The sequence below is a fragment of the Schistocerca serialis genome, chromosome 1 (genome assembly GCF_023864345.2).
Source record: "Schistocerca serialis cubense isolate TAMUIC-IGC-003099 chromosome 1, iqSchSeri2.2, whole genome shotgun sequence".
NCBI lineage: Eukaryota > Metazoa > Arthropoda > Insecta > Orthoptera > Acrididae > Schistocerca > Schistocerca serialis.
Window position 1 is genome coordinate 225,996,569 of NC_064638.1, and position 21,964 is coordinate 226,018,532.

The following is a 21,964-nucleotide window of genomic DNA, read 5'->3' on the forward strand; positions in this document are numbered from 1 at the left end:
ACCGCTTTCTTTTGGGTCGTCTTCCGAGTGAAAATCTTCCGAGACGCTTACTGCGCCGCTAAGGTTCCGAACAGAAAGCAGGCGATGCCCTGAGGATTCGTACCAAAGCGACAAGCGTCCGCGCTGTAAATACTTCCAGAGACAGGAACAGCCTGCGGCTGTATGCTCCGGAGAGGCGTTGGCGCTGCATTCCGTCTGCCATTGTGCGACAGTGAGTGGTAAGAAAGCGGACTGCGTGCGTGCGTGCGGTGCGTGGATGCCGAGAGAGCGGCGACGCCGAGAGGCGAGCGTGGCCTCGCTCCTCGCCGGCCGGCGGTGCTGCGGCGGCGGCCGCTGCTGCTGGCTTCTGTCTGATCAATACGGAGATGCGCCAAGTTCTGCGGCCCACACGGGCTGCGGATGGCCAGTCCACAGTGGTCGCCCGCGGCCTGCGGGCTCGCCGCAGCTGCCGCCGCACTTGCTGTGTTAGTTGGAGATGCCCTGGTCTCCACATAGAGCGGGGTTAAAACCCCTCTCCACCCAGATCTACCACCTGCGTGGTTTCCCGGAGGCAATTAAGTTTAGTGCGAGTACGGTTCCACTGAACACGACACGGCCAATTGTCTTCTCCCTCCTATTCGACATCGTGCTATGTCTAAAATGATCTCATTGTTGGTTCCAGTCTTCCTTTCTTCCTTCCCCGACAGTAGTAACGCTTCCTCTTGAAGTGAAAGTTGCGGGTACGAGTTCCACTTCAAGCTTGTCTTTGGGACTGAAATACGCCGCTAGTACGGGAACGGACGTGCAATGAAGCTACGGTCCTTCTTGAAAATGTCCTCCACATATGGTTACTAAACTTTCGGTAGTAACGGAAAAGCCAACCGACCACGGTATAACAGACCGTAATATTTTATTAACTGAGATAATCGCAGCAACCTAAATGCAGAAGAACGTCCTACCTGTAGTTATGCCTTGCTCTCCCAGTACAGTTTGTACATCAGCCACTTTCTTGTATTACCAGATTGACGATTCCCTCGTACCTCAAAATCTGGCCTATCGATCCACACCTTCGATTACTCAAATTGTGCCACAAATTTCTTTTTTCCCCAGTTCGATTCAGTGCTGCTTCATTAGCTACCCGCTCCGCACATGAGCACACTTCTACAGCACAACATTACTAAAGCTTCTATCCTCTTCTTGTTGTCTATGTTTCACTCCCTTACGGGACTACAATCCAGACAAATAACTTCAGAAAAGGCTTCCGAGCACAACATTTGTATTCAATGTTAACAAATTTATCTTTTTTAGAAATGCTTTTCTTGCTGTTACCAGGCTGCATTTTATAACCTTTGCCATCATCAGTTACTTTGCTGCCCAGATTCTTTCAGTGTCTCACTTCGTAGTCTAATTCCCTTGTTTAGCTCTGTTACATTGTATTTCCCCTTTTTTTACTTCTGATGGTGTTCATCGTCTGAAACTGTGATGCCGAAAAGTGGGGAGAGGATCTTGTTCCCAGAGAGTCGTCGGAAGTTGGTCCATACGGCGGAAGATAGCACTAGTAAATGAAAGCACTAGTAAATGAAATCCAGCTTCCTTTTTGCTATCCCGACGTACGCGACGTCACGCTGCACGCAACTGTTTACAATGAACGCAGTTTGCCATCGTAGGATGGCGGTTAGAAACGTGGAGAGCACGTCTTCGCGAATGAATTGCTTCGCGGCACGCCTTGGACCACCAAACGACCGCGACCGGGACACGTCGTGGTGAAGTCGACGTGTGAGGAATTTAATGTTCTGCGGCGGTAAGGATAACGTTTGTAAGATATTCTACCTGGTCAACACAACTGGGGAAATGTTGTTCTTTGAAGGTCGCCAGGGAGGAGTAAAGCCTCCAGTTGGCCTTAGTTAGCTGTCATTTGGCTGTGCACGTAGGTGGGGTAGGAGTCAGCAGACGGATAGCTCACGGGAAATGGTCGTTGGAGTATGTGTCAGAGAGAACGGACCACTCGAGACGATGGCAAACTGGGCAGTGCAGAAAAATAGATCCAAATGGCAACAGGTGTGCTTATTATGAAAAATGGGGTTAAATTGATTGAGAAGGTCAGCCAAGAGGACACCTCTTGGGACTGCTACTGGGGGAATCCCGAATGGGATGGTGCGCATCAAAGTCACCGAGCTGCAGAAAGGGGTGAGGTGGCTTCCCAATAATCTAGAGGAAGTCGGCCCTGGTGACATCGAATTACGGAAGGATGTAAACGGTACAAAGGGAAAACATCAAGTGAGAAAGGGAAAGGTGAACTGCAACAGGTTGAACGCGTCTAGTCAGGGAGATGGGTTGACTATGAACGTCATCTCGTATGAGCACTCGTGATGACTGGATGTTGTGTGATGTCCTTAGGTTAGTTAGGTTTAAGTATTTCTAAGTTCTAGGGGACTGATGACCATAGATGTTAAGTCCCGTAGTGCTCAGAGCCATTTGAACCTCGTATGAGCAGCATGCCTCCCCCATGAGATGAAATGCCATCCTCGGGGCAAAGGCTAAAACGGACCGAGAAGAAATGCAAGAACTCAAAGCGCCCTTGGGGACGCAATTTTGTTTTCTGGAGGCAGAGAACAAGCGGACACTGCAATTCTAAGAGAAGCCGAAAATCGTCTTTGTTTTATTGAAGGCCACAAACATTCTATTGAAGGAGTCATAACGTGGAAGGGGGATGAGGGAAAAATTGAAGGGGTGGTTGCTGATTGGCACCCTTCAAAAACTCACTTCTACAGGGCACAGAGGCTGTAGGATTCAGCTCCATGAGCTCTGCAGATGCATCAGCGTTCTCCCTCTGTCGATCTGCAGGGTCCAGGGCAGAAGAATGGTGGCGGTGCGCACCAGAGACACAGAGGTCATCCGGTCGAGGGCAACACGGGCGACCCCATCGAAAAGGATCTCCGAGTCGGCAAAGGAGAAGAACTTCTTGAAGCGTTTCCGGCTGGCAAAGGAAGACTCGGGTGTTTGTACGGTGGTGGGAGTAGGAACTCTTCGCAGGCGTACTCCTTCTGTCCTTTCGGCCCTGACAGTTGTGTAGCTGGTGACTTCGCCCCAGGAAGCGAATGTCTGAATGCTTGTTGCACAGCTGGACGAAGAGAAGGTGATGCCACCACGACGCTGGGAGATTTCACAACCGCAAAACATTATTTGAGGTCGCATGTCTATGTGGCTATGTCCTTCGTGGAGTGAGATGTAGGAAGAACAGTACTGCAGGTGCCAGATGGTAGAACGCCGGGATTGCAAGTAGCCAACAACTTGCGAGCGACTGGGTAAGGCACTTTTTCCTTTACCCGGATCTCCTGGACAGCCCACCCATCCAGATACACGGGACAATCTCTAGGGGAGGCAGTGTGGTCTCCATTGCCATTGATACAGTGGGGAGGAGAGGGAGGGTAGTCGCCCTCGAGCGCATCCCTAAGACAGGTCACACAAATCGCCTGGTGTCGACAAGACATTTGAGTGTGGTTGAAATGATGACACTTGTAGCAGCGCATCGGGTTCGCAATGTACGGCCTGACTGTGATGATTTTATAGCCTGCTTTAATCGTGGACGGCAGCACCACTCTATCAGAGGTGAGGAAAAGAGTGCATGTGGGCACTAAGGAGGAATCGACTGTTTTCATCACCCGATGGATGGCAGTGACACCTATCAGAGAGGTATCTTTGGATTTCGGCTTTGGTCAGTCCGTCAAGCAGCCTAGTGTAAATAACACCACGGGAAGAATTCATAGTTCTATGGGCCTCGACATTAACAGGATAGCCGTGGAGACGTGAAGCAGCAAGCAGTTGCTGTGCTTGAGTATCAAAAGTAGTCTCATAAAGCAAAGTGCCATTGGGTAAACGTGAACAGGATTTCACAGGGTTGGTAAGTGCATCAGAACCCATCTGAACTTTCCGTTGCAAAGGACTGATTGTCTTCACTATGTGAAACCACGAGGAACCGTGATGGTTATGGTTTTAGGGCGCAAAACTGCTACGGTCATTAGCGCCCGGTCTGTAACTTAGGAAAAGGTAAAAAAACGAAACTGGAACCCAGCAGCAATGGGAACGAAACTCAAAAAATTGGAGAAACTAAAAACAGAAGGAAAGCTTAAAAAAACACTATAGAAGGGGGTTGATTGTACCAATAAAGAGCATCAAATGACTGACGTCATCTCACTGTGACACTAGGAAACTCGAGAGCGCGTGTCATCTGCTAAAATGGAAGATGTATCAGGCGACAGCTGTAGACGGGCGCGTAACGGAATAAAATAGGAGCACTCAAGTAAAAGGTGTCTTACCGTCCACAGCTGAGAGCAGTGGGCACAGAGTTGGGGAGGATCGCCACTTAAAAGATGTCGATGGCTAAAAAGACATTGCCCTACCCGGAGTCTAGTTAAAATTACCTCCTCCCGGCGACTAGTTCGGGAGGAAGAGGTCCAAGCACAGGGAAGAGCCTTCACATCCCGCAATTTATTATTGGGAAGTGTCGACCAATGTGCGTGCCATAAAAGAGCAACACGTCGAAGGGAATCATGCGAATAGCTGGCTGAAGAAGAGAGACTGCAGCCTTGGCCCCTATATCGGCCGCCTCATTTCCGCAGATACCAACGTGTCCTGGGATCCAGAGGAACGCCACAGAGACGCCGCCCAAGTGGAGCAAGTGGAGGCAGTCCTGAATCCGATGGACCAGAGGTTGGACAGGGTAGAGAGCTTGGAGACTGGGGAGAGAGCTGAGAGAATCTGAACAGGTAACATACTGTATCCGCTGATGGCGACGGATGTATTGGAGAGCCTGGAGAACAGCGTAAAGCTCCGCAGTATAAACCGAACACTGGTCGGGAAGCCGAAATCGATTTGAGGTGCCGCCAACAATATAGGCACTCCCTACACCAAACGATGTTTTTGAGCCATCAGTGTAAATAAATATGGCTTCCTTCATTCGTGCACATAGAGCAGTAAATGCCCGACGATAAACAAGTGAAGGGGTGCCATCCTTGGGAAACTGACTAAGGTCACGGAGCAGGCAGGTCTGGGGACGGAGCCAAGGTGATGCTGTACCCCCAGTTGTCAAGAAAGTTTTAGGAAAGCGGAAGGAAAGGGAATGGAGCAGTTGACGGAAGCGGACTCACGGTGGTAGTAGGGAGGAAGGGCGGCCTGCATACCCTGAATCTAAGGAGGCATGAAAAAAATGTCATTGGCCGGATTAGCAGGCATGGAAGACAGATGGCTAGCATAACGATCAGAAGGACAGCTCGCCTATTGGACAGCGGATGTTCAGCAGTCTCAGCATAAAGGCGTTCCACAGGGCTGGTGTAAAAAGCTCCAGATACTGAACGTAATGCACGGTGGTGGATAGAGTCGAGATGCCGAAGAATAGACGGCCCAGCAGAGGAGTAAACTATGCTTCCATAGTCAAATTTCGAGCGCACTAAGGCGCGATAGAGGCGGAGAAGGACCACTCGGTCCGCTCCCCAGGAGGTACCATTCAGGACACGGAGGGTGTTGAGGGATCGCAGACAGTGAGCCGAAAGATAGGAAACGTGGAGGACCAGCACAGTTTTCTGTCAAACATAAGACCCAAGAATTTAGCTACGTCCGAAAACGGAAGGTTGACAGGTCCTCGATGTAAGGAAGGCGGAAGAAACTCCGTACGACGCCAAAAATTTACACAAACGGTCTTACTGGGAGAAAAGCGGAAGCCTGTTTCGATGCTCCAAGAGTGGAGGCGATCGAGACATCTTTGAAGTCGTCGTTCAAGAAGGCTGGTCCGTTGAGAGCTGTAGTAGATCGCAAAATCGTCCACAAAGAGAGAGCCCGAGACACCAGGAAGGAGACAATCCATAATTGGATTTATGGCAATGGCAAACAGTACAACACTTAGCACGGAGCCCTGGGGTACCCCGTTTTCTTGGGAGAAAGTACGGGAGAGAGTAGTGCTCACACGCACTCTAAATGTGCGCTCCGCCAAAAAATTCGCGAAGAAAAAGCGGTAGCCGACCTCGATAGCCCCAAGAGAACAGTGTGCGGAGGATGCCTGTCCTCCAACAGGTATCGTATGCCCTCTCCAGATCAAAAAATATTGCTACTGTTTGGCTTTTCCGGAGAGAATTGTTCATGATATAAGTGGAGAGAGCAACAAGATGGTCAACTGCAGAACGATACTTTCGGAAACCGCATTGGGCAGGTGTTAAAAGACTGCGGGACTCCAGCCACCAAGCTAAACGGCAATTCATCATACGCTCCAAAACCTTACATACAGTACTCGTGAGAGAAATTGGGCGATAGCTAGAGGGGAGATGTTTGTTCTTTCCAGTTTTCAGAACAGGAACGACGATAGCTTCCCGCCATCGTCTGGGAAAAGTACCGTCGACCCAAATTCGATTATAAAGGCGAAGGCGGTAACGCAGACTATGGTATGATAAATGCAGCAACATTTGGATGTGGATACCATCCGGTCCTGGGGCGGAGGAGCGAGAAGAAGAGAGTGCTTGTTGGAGTTCCCGCATGGAGAAAACAGTATTATAGCTTTCGCGATTTTGAGAGGAGAAAGCAAGAGGTTGCACTTCCGCTGCACGTTTCTTCTGGAGAAACGCTGGCAGGTAATTTGAAGAGCTCGAAATCTCAGCAAAGTGTTGACCCAATGAGTTATAAATTGCGGCTGGGTCCACTAATGTATCATGCGCGACAGTGAGCCCAGAGACCGGGGAGAAACTAGGCGCCCCAGATAACCGTCGAATCCGACTCCAAACTTCCGAGGAGTGAGTGAAGGTATTAAATGAGCTAGTAAAGAAGTCCCAGCTTGCCTTCTTGCTATCGCAGATGACGCGACGGCAACGCGCACGGAACTGCTTATAGCGGATACAGTTGGGTAAAGTAGGATGGTGTCTGGAAACGCGAAGAGCACGTCGCCGCTCACGTATTGCGTCACGGCATGCCTCGTTCCACCAAGGAAATGGGGGCGCCGGGGAAATTCGGAGGTGCGAGGTATTGAACGTTCCGCAGCTGTAAGAATAACGTCTGTAATATGAGTGACCTCATCGTCGACGTTAGGAAAGGGACGCTCATCGAATGCCGCTAGAGACGAAAAAAGTGTCCAATCGGCCTGGGCAAACTTCCAGTGTCGCGGGCGCATATATGGCAGTTGTGGCTGCAATCGAAGGACACATGGAAAGTGGTCACTCGAGTGTGTATCAGCAAGGGCGAACCATTCGAAGCGCCGAGCTAGCGGAACAGTACCAATCGAAAGGTCCAAATGAGAGAAATTTGTCATGGAGGCAGACAAAAATGTAGGGTTCCCAGTGTTGAGGCAAACAAGATCCGCTTGGTGGAAGACGTCTATCAATAATGAGCCACGCGGATAAGGATGTGGAGATCCCCAAAGCGGGTGGTGGGCATTGAAGTCCCGAACCAGCAAATAGGGGGGCGGAAGCTGACCAAGAAGATGAAGGAGATCAGCTCGTGCCATTGGTGTGGACGATGGAATGTATACAGTACAAAGAGAGAAGGCGTATCCAGAAAGGGAAAGACGGACAGAGACAGCTTGGAAGGAAGTGTTTAAGGGGATTAGGTGATAATGGTGAGTATCATGGAGAAGAATCATGAGTCCTCCATATGATGGAGTGCCTTCAACAGAGGGGAGATCAAATCGGACTGACTGAAAATGGGGGAAAACAAACCGGTCGTGGGGACGAAGCTTTGTTTCCTGAAGACAGAAGACCGGCGGGTAGGATCGTAAGAGGATCGACAATTCATCCCGATTGGCTCTATAAACGACCCCACGTGAGGAATTTAAAGTGCAGTGCGCTTCCACCCGGACAGGGAAGACGTGTAGCAGTGAAGTATGCAGCAATTTTTGTGCCTGGAGGGCACTGACTGTTTCTAACAACAAGGTGCCATTTCGTAATCTGGAAGAAGACTTTACAGGACCTGCAATGGATAATGGACATAGGGTGGACAGAAAATGGAAGAATGACCAAGGATGCCCTCTTCTCAACGACTGCTCAGAGCTTGCGACCGACAGCGTGGAACGGCATTCAGCCGAAGGCAGAAGAACCTGATCCATAGGTTGATCAGGAGCAGCTCCTGCCACCAGCGATCGGCCGGTTGATCGGCCGCCAGCAGTGCGCCTCGGCAACACAGAAGACGGCCAAGGGCGGCTACCGCCAGGTGGTGCTGTAGATGAGACACGCTGTGGCGGAGAAGGAGAGGAACTGGGTTTCTTATTAGCGTTCTTCGAAACAGGATGTTTAGATGAAGGAGGAACCGATGGTTGTGAAGTTGGGGTACGTAAAAAAACTTCAGGAGTAGGCTCTTTTTTGGAAGTCCGGGTGTCAGACTTTTGGGCTCGAGATTTAGCAGAACCCGATAAAGGGTGAGCCATAGAGTGAGCAGGCGAGATTGGGGAGGTTGAACGGGCGATCTCTGCGCTGGCCGATCTGACGGCCGTGGCACTAAAGGTGATATCACAAGTCTGCGTGGCTGCCTCCTTTGTTGGCCGAGGAGAGGCAAGGACAGTGCTGTATTTACCTGTCTGAGGCACAGTGGGCTTTCGACTGGCGAATAATTGTCGAGCAGCAAAGGTCGACACCTTTTCCGTCACTCTGATTTCCTGAATGAGCATTTCGTCTTTAAAAATGGGGCAATCTCTAGAGGAAGCAGCGTGGTCACCCATACTGTTGATGCAACGAGGGGATGGAGGTGGACAAGCACCCTCATGGGCATCCTTGGCACACGTAACACATTTGGCCGGATTGAAACAGGACTGGCTGGTGTGATTGAACCTCTGACACCGATAGCAACGCTTAGGGTTTGGGATGTAAGGGCGAACGGAAATTATCTCAGAGCCTGCTTTTATGTTCGATGGGAGTTGATCTCTGTCAAATGTCAAGAAGACAGTACAGGTTGGAACGATGTTCCTGTCGACCCATTTCATGACTCGATGAACAGCCGATACGCCCTGGTGAGACAGGTAGTGTTGAATTTTCTCGTTGGACAATCTATAAACGACCCCACGTGAGGAATTTAAAGTGCGGTGCGCTTCCACCCAGACAGGGAAGACTGTAGCAGTGAAGTATGCAGCAATTTTTGTGCCTGGAGGCCACTGACTGTTTCTAACAACAAGGTGCCATTTTGTAATCTGGAACAAGACTTTACAGGACCTGCAATTGCGTCGACACCTTTCTGAATAATGAAAGGGTTGACCGTGGAGAAGTCGTGACCTTCGTCAGACCGAGAAACAACAAGGACCTGTGGCAACGATGGAAGAACTGTCTGTGGCTGAGACCCATTGAACTTACGCTTGTGAGCAGACATAGTAGAAGATGAGGAAACCATTGCGGAAGTATCCCCCATGATTACTGGCGTCTCTGATGGCGCTCTCCTCCTGTATGGTGGCCCTCTCTAAGGGCACTCCCGTCCTAGGTGATTGTTCACAACTCAGGTCACACCTCGCGAAAAACAGACGGAGGGACCAATCGGCACTTTCGGAAGGTATCAGCTCTGGTAATCACCCCTCCCTGGGCCTGGCCGTTACCAGGGGGTACATACGTGTCCTACCTGTCTACCTGGGGCGGAGAATTACGCATTACCCCGTCACCGGCTATGCATGGAAATGCGTGGGTCGGCCTTCAGACACGCACAGGGAGGAAAAAAGAGAAAGGGAAAAACACAGAAAGGGAAAGGAGAGAGGTCTCAAACGCCGCAGCAGAGAAAAGGGTAAAGAGAAGAGGTAAGGAGAAGAGAAGGACAAAGGAAGGACGAAGGCTTGCAAGCAGAGAAAGCTAAGAATGTGTTACATTTCCGAGCGTCCGTCTCCGGATGTAGGCACAAAACATACTCCCAGAGGGGGAGAAAGGGAAGGAAAGAGGCGGTGGTGAGGGGGGGGGGGCGAAGATGGGGGATGGGGAAGGATGCGGAAAAGGAAGGTATGCAGCCCGGAAAGGAAGGAGGGCCACATTAGCTCGGGGTCCTGTGCTCGCTACGCACGTATCCACAAAAGAGTTGTGGACCCCCTGGGGGGCGTGGTGCCCATGAGAGGGTCTTTGAATCAGGAGCTTCATTCCATTTCATTCCGTTTACGTTTGGTAGACGTGGACTGTAAAGATGATGATTGGCTCATTGCCAGTAGATAGTTCTTGATTGCCAGCGTCTCCGCTGGCGCGCTGCTTCCAACTGGGAGCCTCCCCTCAGAGGGAGCTCACCCGCCTTAGGTCATTGTTCACGCCTCAGGTCACACCTGACAGAGGGACCAATCGGCAATTTGGGAAGGTAGCAGCTCAGGTAATCTCCCCTCCTTGGGCCTGGCCTGGGAGGAGTGAACAGCGAGAATGAAAAAGAGGAGCCTCAAACGCCGAAGTGGAAGGAGGATAGGAGGTCAACGAATAAAGGAAAACAGGAACGAAGAATAGTGGTGTTGCTGAACACATTCCTAAAAAACCTCAGACATGTTCCCGAAGAGAGGGGAAAAGGAAGAGCAAGAGGACAGACAAGCAGCACGGAAGGAAAAAAAAGATGCTGCAAAGGCTGAGACCCCATGGTAGCCAATCACGAACCCACCAGAGAGCGGCGAGCCCCTTTGGGGGCGGTGGAGCGACTGTAAACTGAATAATATTCCAAGACATAGTATTCATGAAGAGATCAGAAAAATGTATATTCGCTTTCATACAGCCACAATCTCTTTTACCATATTGATTACACTAAATAAACGGTGGAGGCAGTTCATTTGTAGCAATGTTCACCTCGGATTTTGTCTTTCTAAATTTTTTCAACATTGTTTCCGGAGAATAATGTCACTTTCATAATAAAGACGCCTATTTAAATTTCCTGGGCGCGCCTGATGTAATTTCATTTTCAAAAACATACCAACAATTGTAGGTATTCACTTTGTTTACGTTTTCAGTCCATTTGCTACTGTTTTATAGTCAGTCTTTTTGACTGGTTTCCCTCCATATGTTCTACGGAATGTGGACGGTGCTACACTAGTACAGCAACAAGGGGGTTGATGAGGCAGACCCTGCTATGTCTCAGTGGTATCAACCCTGAAATTATGTTTACACTTGAGGAAGAAATCAATAAGTTAATCTCCTTGATTTATCAGTACTGAAATGTGATTACGGATCTTTGAGAAATAAAGCGTACAGGAACCAATACTTTTAGATCTGAACCTTCATAAGGCATCGAACAAAGATCAAAAACCAAAAAGGGGCACAATTAAAGCCCTTTTGGACAGGGCAAATAAAACATGCGAACCGCTTGACTTACAAGAACTGCTTTGTTATTTACAGCTGTCTCTCAAGAAAAATGCAGGAACGACGTGAGGGAACACTACGCCCAAGAGGAAAGAATCTCAGAACTAATGAGAATAGCAGCCGCAAACGTGGAAAGTTCTCATCATTTTTACTAACAAAGTTTCTGTTCGCATCAGAAATAATACCTCAGAACTTCTGAAGACGACTGGTGCAAACAAAACAGAGAAGCAGTGCAGTGATAAGCACACTGGACTCGTGTTTGGGAGGACGACGGTTCAAACCAGCGTCAAACTATCCTGCTTTAGGTTTTCAATAGTTTCCCTCAATCGGTCCAGGCAAACGGCTGGATAGTTGTTTTGAAAGTGCACGACCGATAACCTCGTCATCTTTGCTCCGTCTATAATGATCTCGATGTCGAAGGGACGTTAAATCCAAACTTCCCGAATTCCTTTATGTGTATAAAATTCCGTGCAGGTGCAGTACTAGAACCACAAAAAGAAGCATTAACATCTGTTGCGCTGAACGTAGGGGGAAATGTTTCCTTGTTGTTACAGTTACAGATAAACATAAGGAGCGATCAAAATGCTTCCGTTCGTACAGTCCAAATCGGTATTCCAATCACGCCAAATTGCCGTGTGCACTCAGTCATCCCATCGACCAGACTGAAGATGTTCATTTGGTAAGAAAACAGTGTCCTGTTGCGTGATGGAGTCCGTAACCGCCTGCTGCACATCCTCGTCAGACAGGAACCCCGTCGACCCTTGAAGTCCTCCTTGGATGGACTGAGAAAGGCGGGATAATCGTATATGAAGGGATCAGGACTATAGGGCGAGAGTTCAGTGTCTCCACTTAAGTTCGAATAACTTCTGCGTTACGACATTTATGTCGGACTTGCGTTATCATGAAGCATGTGCACGCCTTCGTACATTGCACACTATTCCACAAAGGTGGTTTTCGACAGACGTGCTCCCCCAGCGATGTCTGTCAATGTTTGGTCTTCGGTAGGCAAGGAATGAATAACACCGTTGGCCCTGTTCAGGCGCATTTGGTAATAACTTCTCCATGTTCTCGTTTCCGCATATTTCGCACCATGTCGTAAAGACACGAATGCCACACTTATCACTTGCCGGAATGTCGGTGTTTATACGCCGGCGTCCAAATAGCGCTACGTTGTTATATCTGCAGCAACGCCGTTAAAGATAGCACAAGGGTCACTCCAAAAGAAATGCACACTATTTTTTTTAAATCCATCTTTTATTCTAAATCTTTGAGAGTTTTACATTCTTTAGGAACAATATTTTAATTTCTCCACATAATTTCCATCCCTCTCAACTGCCTTACGCCATCTTGGAACCAGCACCTGTATACCCACACGGTATAATTCTGGACCAACCTGTTGGAGCCATTGTTTGGCAGCGTGCACAAGGGAGTCATTATCTTCAAACTTTGTTCCACGAAGAGTATCTTTCAGTTTCCCAAAGAGATGATAGTCACATGGAGCCATGTCATGACTGTAAGGCGGGTATTTCAGTGTTGTCTATCCGAGTTTTGTGATCGCTTCCATAGTTTTTTGACTGACATGTGGCCGTGCATTGTCATGCAACAACAAAATACCCTGCTTTTGCCGACGTGGTCGAACACGACTCAATCGAGCTTGAAGTTTCTTCAGTGTCGTCACATATGCATCAGAATTTATGGTGGTTCCACTTGGCATGATGTCCGCAAGCAAGAGTCTTTCGTAATCGAGAAACACCATAGCCGTAACTTTTTCAGCAGAAGGTGTGGCATTGAATTTTTTTTTTTTCTTGGGTGAATTTGCGTGATGTCACTCCATTGATTGCCTCTTCGTCTCTGGTGAAAAATGGTGGAGCCATGTTTCATCACCTGTAACAATTCTTCCAAGAAATTCATCTTCACCATTCTCTTACTGTTCCAAAAGTTCGCTGCATACCATTTTTCTTGTTTCTTTGTGAGCCACTGTCAACATCCTGGGAACCCACCTGGCACAAACCTTTTTTAATGCCAACACTTTCAATATTCTGCAAACACTGCCTTCCCCTATCCCAACGTAGCGTGACAATTCTTTCACTGTGATGCGTCTGTCAGCAGTCACCAATTCGTTTACTCTCTACACATTGTCTGGAGTGTGAGCAGTACGAGGCCTGCCGCCGCGAGGACAATCCTCAATATTGCCGTGCCCAGTTTCATCACGTAACCTGCTTGCCCACCGACTAACTGTACTGCGATCGACAGCAGCATCTCCATACACCTTTTTCAACCTCTTGTGGATTTTTCCCACTGTCTCGTTTTCCCAGCACAGGAATTATAGGACAGCACGTTTCTTCTGACTAACGTCAAGTGTAGCAGCAATCTTGAAGACATGCTGTGACGGCGCCAGTCATGGGAACAGATTGAACTAAGTTTGAAAACAAGCGGGAAGGCTGTATCTACACACTGTAAAACGTTTACACATGCGGAATGAAAACTGTATTTTTACAAAAATCGTGTGCATTTCTTTTGGAGTGACCCTCGTAATTAGTAGTTCCGTGATACAACATTTTTCCGTTTAAGACAGTGGGAGCTTTTCTTTTGATCTAGAGAGTTAAATTTATCTGGCTTAAGCACAATTGTACACTGTAGTGATATTTTACAGATTAAGTTTCTATGATTTATTGTCTCTCAGTGATGTATTATACTGATTATTTCCTTATTACTGAAGTTACTAGTTCTTCATGTGACCAATAGAACAAGATGAATGAACGAATGATAGACGAAGTTCGACACTGTCTGCCATCTCTTGAGGAAATGAGCACCGAGATTGTAACTCTTGTAAAGGGAACGATACAGAGACGGATGATAGCTAATGTAGGTTACGTGGATGGAGCAGATGTATCAGTTACACTAAAATTACTGTGACAGGGTGGTTCACGCTTTTATTTTTGTCAAATTAATGCACATTCAAGAGTTATTGGATATTAGTGTCTTCCCTCGTATCAGACACGTCTACAAAGAGAATTCGCGACCCACACTCCGAAATTTTTTTAAGAGTAGAGAGTTTCATTGTCTGTACATCACAGAAGTTTAATACTTTAACACTTTTAGTTTTTAACCAACTTATATTATCAAATGGTTCAAATGGCTCTGACCACTATGCGACTAAACTTCTTAGGTCATCAGTCGCCTAGAACTTAGAACTACTTAAACCTAACTAACCTAAGGACATCACACACACATCAATGCCCGAGGCAGGATTTGAACCTGCGACCGTAGCGGTCGCTCGGCTCCAGACTGTAGCGCCTAGAACCGCACGGCCACTCCGGCCGGCTTATATTATCATGCTAAATAATATTGAAGCTAACACGCCCATGTCCAAAGACAGTTATAAATAGTTAGCAAGGCAGTGAGAAAAGCGTTCGTTGGAGGAAGTAAGAATGCCGATCTTTTCGTAGGACAGTGTCATGGAATTTCTAGGCTGGGTATCATTAATGACCCAAAGAGCTAGAAAACGTTTAGAAGAAACGATAGTTTATATCGTGGGTGGTATTTGTTGTAAAAAAGGAAAAAGAAGCTGGAATTCACGAGAAGAATCTAACTATTCCAATCAGTATCAGTGTGGTCCTCGTAATTCCTGGAGTTCGAAAAATGTTCAAATGTGTGTGAAATCTTGTGGGACTGAACTGCTAAGGTCATCAGTCCCTAAGGTTACCCACTACTTAACCTAAATTATCCTAAGGACAAACACACACAACCATGCCCGAGGGAGGACTCGAACCTCCACCGGGATCAGCTGCACAGTCCCGGACTGCAGCGCCCCAGACCGCTCGGCTAATCCCGTGCGGCTAGTTGATGGAGTGCGTGCTTTATTTCATAATCGTAGGAGCTGAGGAAACGAATGAACGTTTCATTCATTTTAAGTTCCATGCTGTTAAAAGAGGCATGTACTACACTGAAGAGCCAAAGTGCTACACCTGCCTAATATTGTGTAGGGCTCCTGCGAGAACGTAGACGTTCCGCAGCACGACATGGTATGGACTCGACTAATGTCTGAAGTAGTGCTGGAGGGAACTGACATCATGAAAATGCAGGGCTATCCATAAATCCGTAAGAGTACGAGTGGGTGGAGATCTTCTGAACAGCACGTTGCAAGGCATCGCAGATATTCTCATTAATGTTCATGTCTGGGTAGTTTGGTGGCCAGCTTGAGTGTGTAAAATCAGAAGAGTGTTCCTGGAACCACTCTGTAGCAATTCTGGACGTGTGAGGTGTCGTAATGTTCTGCTGGAATTGTCCAAGTCCGTCGGAATGTACAAGACGTGAATGGATGCAAGTGATCTGACAGGATGCTTACGTACGTGTCACCTGTCAGAGATGTATCTAGACGTATCAGGGGTCCCCACACGATTATAGGAACTATACCAGCTTCAACAGTCCCCTGCTGACATGCAGGGTCTACGGAGTCATGAGGTTGTCTCCATACCCATGCACGTCCATCCGCTCGATACAATTTTAACCGAGACACGTCTGACCAGACAACATGTTTCCAGTCAGCAACAGTGCATTGTCTCTGTTGACGGGCCGAAGCGTGGCGTAAAGCTTTCTGTCGTGCAGTCATCGAAGGTACACGAGTGGGCCTTCGTCTCGGAAAGCCCAAATTGATGATGATTCGTTGAATAATTCCCATGCTGACACTTCATGGCCCAGAATTGAAATATGCAGCAATTTGGGGAAGGGTTTAATTTCTGTCATGTGAACGATTCCTTTCAGTCGTTCTTGCAGGATCTTTCTCAGGCCGCAGCGATGTCGGAGAACTGATGTTTTACCAGATTCCTGGTATTCACGGTACACTCGTAAAATGGCCGTACGGGAAAATCCCTACTTCACCTTTACCTCGGAGATGCTGTGTTCCATCGCTCGTGCGCCGACTATAACACCACGTACAAACTCACTTATATCCTGATAACTTGCCATTGCAGCAGCAGTAACCGATCTAATAACTGCGCCAGACACTCGTTGTTTAATATAGGCGTTGCCGACTGCCGCGACGTGTCCTGCCCGTTTACGCATCTCTGTACTGGAATATCCAAGTCTATACCAGTTTCTTTGGCGCTTCAATGTACGTCTGAATGCACTGAAGGAAACAATGGATCAGTACTAGCAAAAAACTTGGTCCAAATACGAAACTTGTCATCTAGGATTTAAGTAGTTTCCTCAAATAATCTGACACGAATGCTGTACTTGTTTGTTCTGTGAGTCTGTGTGCATTTCTTCATTAAGAACATAGTTACCTACGGGACATACTGTGGGGATACAAGGTCGGTTTGGTCGCTAAGACGGTTTTTCTGGCCACCACAGCCGGGCACGAGTAGTTTCTTGTGATCCTACTGTTAAAAATATTCCGATTATTGAAATAGCATTCTATGATTAGCTATTTTTTACGGGTTTGTATTTTGGATGTTTAAAAACCACAAAAGAGATTCATTTTCTTTTGAGCATCAGATCGAAAGCTATAAACGGTTTTTCGATGTTTGATTGGATTTGACTTACGCTTCAGATTAAAAATAACAGGACCAAATGTGGCGCGAACGTTTATTTCTGTGGTGTACGCATAGACTTCGTGCCATGTTGTGTAATTTTTGAGTAATTTCTATTTTGATGTATTACTGTAGATTGTTTGGTAAACATTTTGATCGAGGGTCAAAATTGTCAATGGGATTGTGTAAGCAACTTTAAATAAGACGCTACGCCAAGTTTGACATCCATCACAAATTTTTGCTAAGTTAAAAAATCATACAGGCACAGTTTTATTGTTATACTGTCCAACACAAGCGAAGGATCACTTTCTCGAAACCCAGTAATTGACCCCACAGAAGTTCAGAATTTTGCTCAAAGGCGAAAAAAATCTTCCTCTGTGATGGAGCAAAAGCATGGCGTCCTTCAACGTCACCTCGACTACGATTCAAACAAGATGTCGACACATGCGAAAAAAATACCAGAGTTCACTTCATGTGACGCTAAGGTTGGTTATCCCTGTCACATTGGCCCTAAATTTCACAGTTTTTCCGAACACCACCGTGGGCCTGTCATACCATGGGAAGGTCGTCACTCCCTCTAACGCTTTTTTTGACGCCTCCGTGACTCGGAATCTACACGAAAAGGCCTCGCGGGGTGGAGCGAAGAGCGTCAAGGGAACCATCAATTTCCTTGGGGCGTCGATTCACACACATTTCACTGTCGAAAACAACAGTTCGCAGTGCAAAGTGCAGCAGAACGTTGTTCTTTCCTAGCTTTGACACTGCTCACATACACTGAACAATTCAGCCCTTATTAAATGCATTATGCGCCTGAATCCACAATGAACGTGACCAGACCCCTTTGGAGTGCAGCGCTATCGGTATTTATGCTGTTTTGTACAGGTAGGAACCACTAGGAACTGTTCAAAACCATGCGACGAAATTTGAATATGATCCGAAGCCACGAAGCATCCTCATGCTTTTTGAACCCTTCTGTTGCATGCCATCTTGTGGCGTTATCACTGGTTGCGACACACACACGTTTGAGAATGAAATGACAAAGGGTCTCTTTAAGAATCCCCATTTCGGCAACACCGTTGGTGGTACCCGCCCACCTTCACTGAGAATTTTAAAAGTGTACTAGTACAGAGGGAAGATGGGAAGTAGTTTTAGTCACTTGCATGCAGGGTACGTTGCTGCTGTAGAGACTGCTAGCGGGAGTGAAGAATGGATGAGGTGTCGAGAGGTTGCCTTCCTGCATGTGTCTAGGAGTACTTCGCAGGTTGTGTCTATGCGGGTACAATTTTAAAATTAGCAATAAAAGCGGGTGGGTGCCACCGAGGGTGATGACCAACAAGGGGAGTTTACGGGTACCTTTTGCTGTTTTATTCGCGCATCATATGTCAATACCGCCCCCGCCCCTCCCCCATGATCACGCTACAGAGGGGCACAAAACAGAAGGGCTGAAAAAGCACATACACCCTTACCTGCTTCGAATCACGTTTAAATTTCGTCGAATTATTTTGAACAATTCCTATTAGTTACAACCTTTACAGAAGGGCAAAACGTTGCCGTCACGGTGCCCTCCAAAATGGTACGATTACGTTCAGTGGGGATACAGCCCTACAATTGTCCTTAGAGAAGGACTGAAACGTCCCGGAGGATGTCGGCAGTGTCAAAGATAGTCAAGAACCTTGTCATGTTGCTCTTCGCACTGCGGATTATCGTTTTCAACCGCGATATGCGAATCAATTCCCCAAGGGAAGGGGTAGTTTCACTGGAGCCCTTTATGCCAACCCGTGAGGTCTTGTAAATGCTAAGTCTGTCACTGTAAACAGAACGCGGCGGATACTTCGCAGCCGTTTTGTTGCACAGCTCGAAGTAACAGTACGCTCCTAACGTGGGTTACAGCTATCAAAACATTACGAAACATTCTCAACATCAGATATATTCGCAATTGCGAATAATGACTACAGGGTCCGGCAAAAATTTTCACGCCGGCATGGTAGCTCAGAGATAGCTCAGAGAGTTCGGTCAGAGAGCTGGCTGGTCTATGTAATAAGAAAACGGAGTGAAGGAATCAATAACGAACTTCAACGGATGTCATGTGATGTCCGCTACGATCAAATACAACGAACAGTAATGAACAACATGGAAAAAGGAAATGTAAGGCGACCACTCGCAACAAACGTGCTCGAGTTCCGGTCTGGCACAAATTTTTACTGTCGCCATTTCATTCTACAGCTGATGGTAGTCATTATTCGCAATTGAGAGTTAATTTATGTGTGTTTAGTAACGGCTGTGGTCGCCGCAGCGCATCGTCATCAGACTAATACGGGCACTGCAATATCGTATTCTCAAGAAGTGGCCAGGTTCTGATAAAAAGTGACGGAACCTGCTAATATTGCTATTGGGATGGAGACAATCATCACGAATTGACGAAGTCTAGCACGTCAACCTGTACGTAACCTATGAATACGCTATGAGTAAGAGGAATGCTACCTAGGATCTAAGAATCCGTTCGAATAAGATGCTCGTGGTTCAGTAGAAATTCGAAGGTTACCAAAATCCAATGGCGGTTATGAGCAATCAGGCGTATTTTCACTTAAATTGTCCAGCCTGGACTGTTGTTCATGAAAAGACTTCTTCACTCCCGAAATGTGACTGTGTCGTTTGCCGTAGCTGCTGTTTGTATAATCAAAGTGTCCTTTTGGGATGACGATATAACAGAGAAAGAGAAACTCTGAACGTTACGTGCACACGTCAAACCTGTTCTTTCTGCCGTAATTGCGGAGACGACAGGTTGGAATCAATAGGAACTGTTCAAAACGATGAGACGAAATTTGATCATGATCCGAAACAACAGGATGTTATAATAATGCACACTGCAAGTTGACTCATCGAATATATGAAGAAAATTTACCCTGGACGCCTCATTTCTCGCGTTAAATAGATATGAAAGGTGTCATTAAAATGTTATGGACGCCTGTTGGACTGACTTATGAGTAATATCTGGCAGACAATGGAAAATTTTGGTCAAGAGAATGGCCGCCACTTGGATCATATAATTTTCGAAAGTGACCATGTAAGAGATTTTGTAGAAAGTTCTTAACAATCAGCACACTACTGTTGACTTAAAAACGATCCATTTCCTATGGAAATTAGATGTGTCGTAATAACTGAACATTCAATGAAACTTAATTTTATATGGATCCTAAAACAAAATTAGTACACGAATAAATTATTTAATTCTAGGGCTGGATTAACCAGTAAACAGTTTCAGTATCACACGGTGACGTCAAAGTAGTTTTCGCAACCACAGAGGTGGATAGGCCAGGTCCGTCTCAGAAATGACCACTTCAGCTGCATTAAAAGTTTGTGGGACTGATAGATGGGGCGACGGAATTAATACATTCCTTACCTGCGTTACGATATTACACACATTGACTAAAGCCAACAAAATTAATGAGCAGGGAAGACCCGAGAATGGATTTCCTGAAATCTTACATTTGCACCATAGTATAATGCCACACAAAGATTTTAAAACTGAGGAAATTGGGAACATTATATAACGAGACTGATAGCAAGGCCACTCTATAGGGAAACGTTAAAAGTAAATGTAAAAATAAAGTAGGAAATGCATTAAAAATTCCAGTCGGAGAAGTTAGTCCAAAAGGAGATTGTATTCTGAAGGTAAAAAAATCAGCTGAAAGTGCATGGTTTGTTGGGATGAGCAGGTATCGTAGGATTGCAAACTTAAAAAAAGGTGAGACACTTTATTTCATCACCAATTTTCTGCTAGAGTAGAGCATCTGCCTTGCGTACGGTTCACCGGGAGACTTCGCAGCACCACAGTCTTGCTAAAAATACGGCAGTCGCAGACATCACGGTCGACGAAGCGTTATTCATTGAAGCGCATTTCACGCGGGAACCTTTATACACTACGTCGATGATCAAATTGCTACCGCCTCAGTAATCAAACCGTGGAGTATAAATAACGTGGACCTGGCCATCGGTATCGGGCAATTGCTATCAGGACGAAACTCATCCACTGAACGTGACGTTCTCTTTTGTTCTGACTGACCTGGAGGCAGTTGTCTCCGCATTCCGCCGAACTAACGAATCGACACATGGAGTGACACCGCGAAACATTCGAAAGAGGAGGAATCGGTTTCAAAGACTAGCTGAGTTCACTTGTACCACATTCTTCTCAACGTCACTGTACAATTCGGCACAGAGGGGGCAATTTTCTGTTGTTTATCAGTTACTTTCCTGTCCGAATGTAAACAGGAAAAATGACTGAAGCCTGTCACAATTCTGATCTCATACCCCACATTTTACGAACAATCTGACACTACCGTCTATCTCTTGCTTCAAGTTCCCAGTATTTGAACCACATTCTATATACAAAATTTCACACACGATGCACAGAGCAATATACCAAATAAATACTTCATAAAATTCCAAACAACGTTCCTGGTCACGGTTACTTACCGTCACCTAAAAAACTGTCTTCTCCTCGATTCTTTAACACCGTTGCCAGCCTATGACCGGTAGCCACTGAAAATTTCCTGTACTCTGCTGTAACAGAACTGGCAGTCTATAATATCTGCTCGTACCAATCTTAGTGCTTAGCGAGGTCTTCGAATCTATCCTTCTGCTACGTGTGCCGGCCGGTGTGGCCGAGCGGTTCTAGGCGCTACAGTCTGGAACCGCGCGACCGCTACGGTCGCAGGTTCGAATCCTGCCTCAGGCATGGATGTGTGTGACGTCCTTAGGTTAGTTAGGTTTAAGTAGTTCTAAGTTCTGGGGGACTGATGACCTCAGAAGTTAAGTCCCATAGTGCTCAGGGCCATTTTTGAACCTCCTACGTGTGACCACTTCCTATAAAAGAATGTGCCTTCCATGCTATTCCTCCCTTCCTCCGAATAGCTTACCGCGACAACTCAGTGACGGCAGATCTGACATCATCGTGCCTTTTACCTCTGAAAGAGCATATGATAGTCTCTTACATTCCACTTTTTTCAAACACCAGTACTATCTGCGCCCTGTAATCGACATCCCCATGTCCACCAAAATTGAGTCCTTTCATTCCGAACATCGTCCCGTTAATGAACGTTATCAGCTCCGTCCAGTCGCAAATGTGGCGAAAGATTTTGTCCTTCCTCCATTTCTCGAAATCATCTACATTGTTAATATTTCTAGACGCCC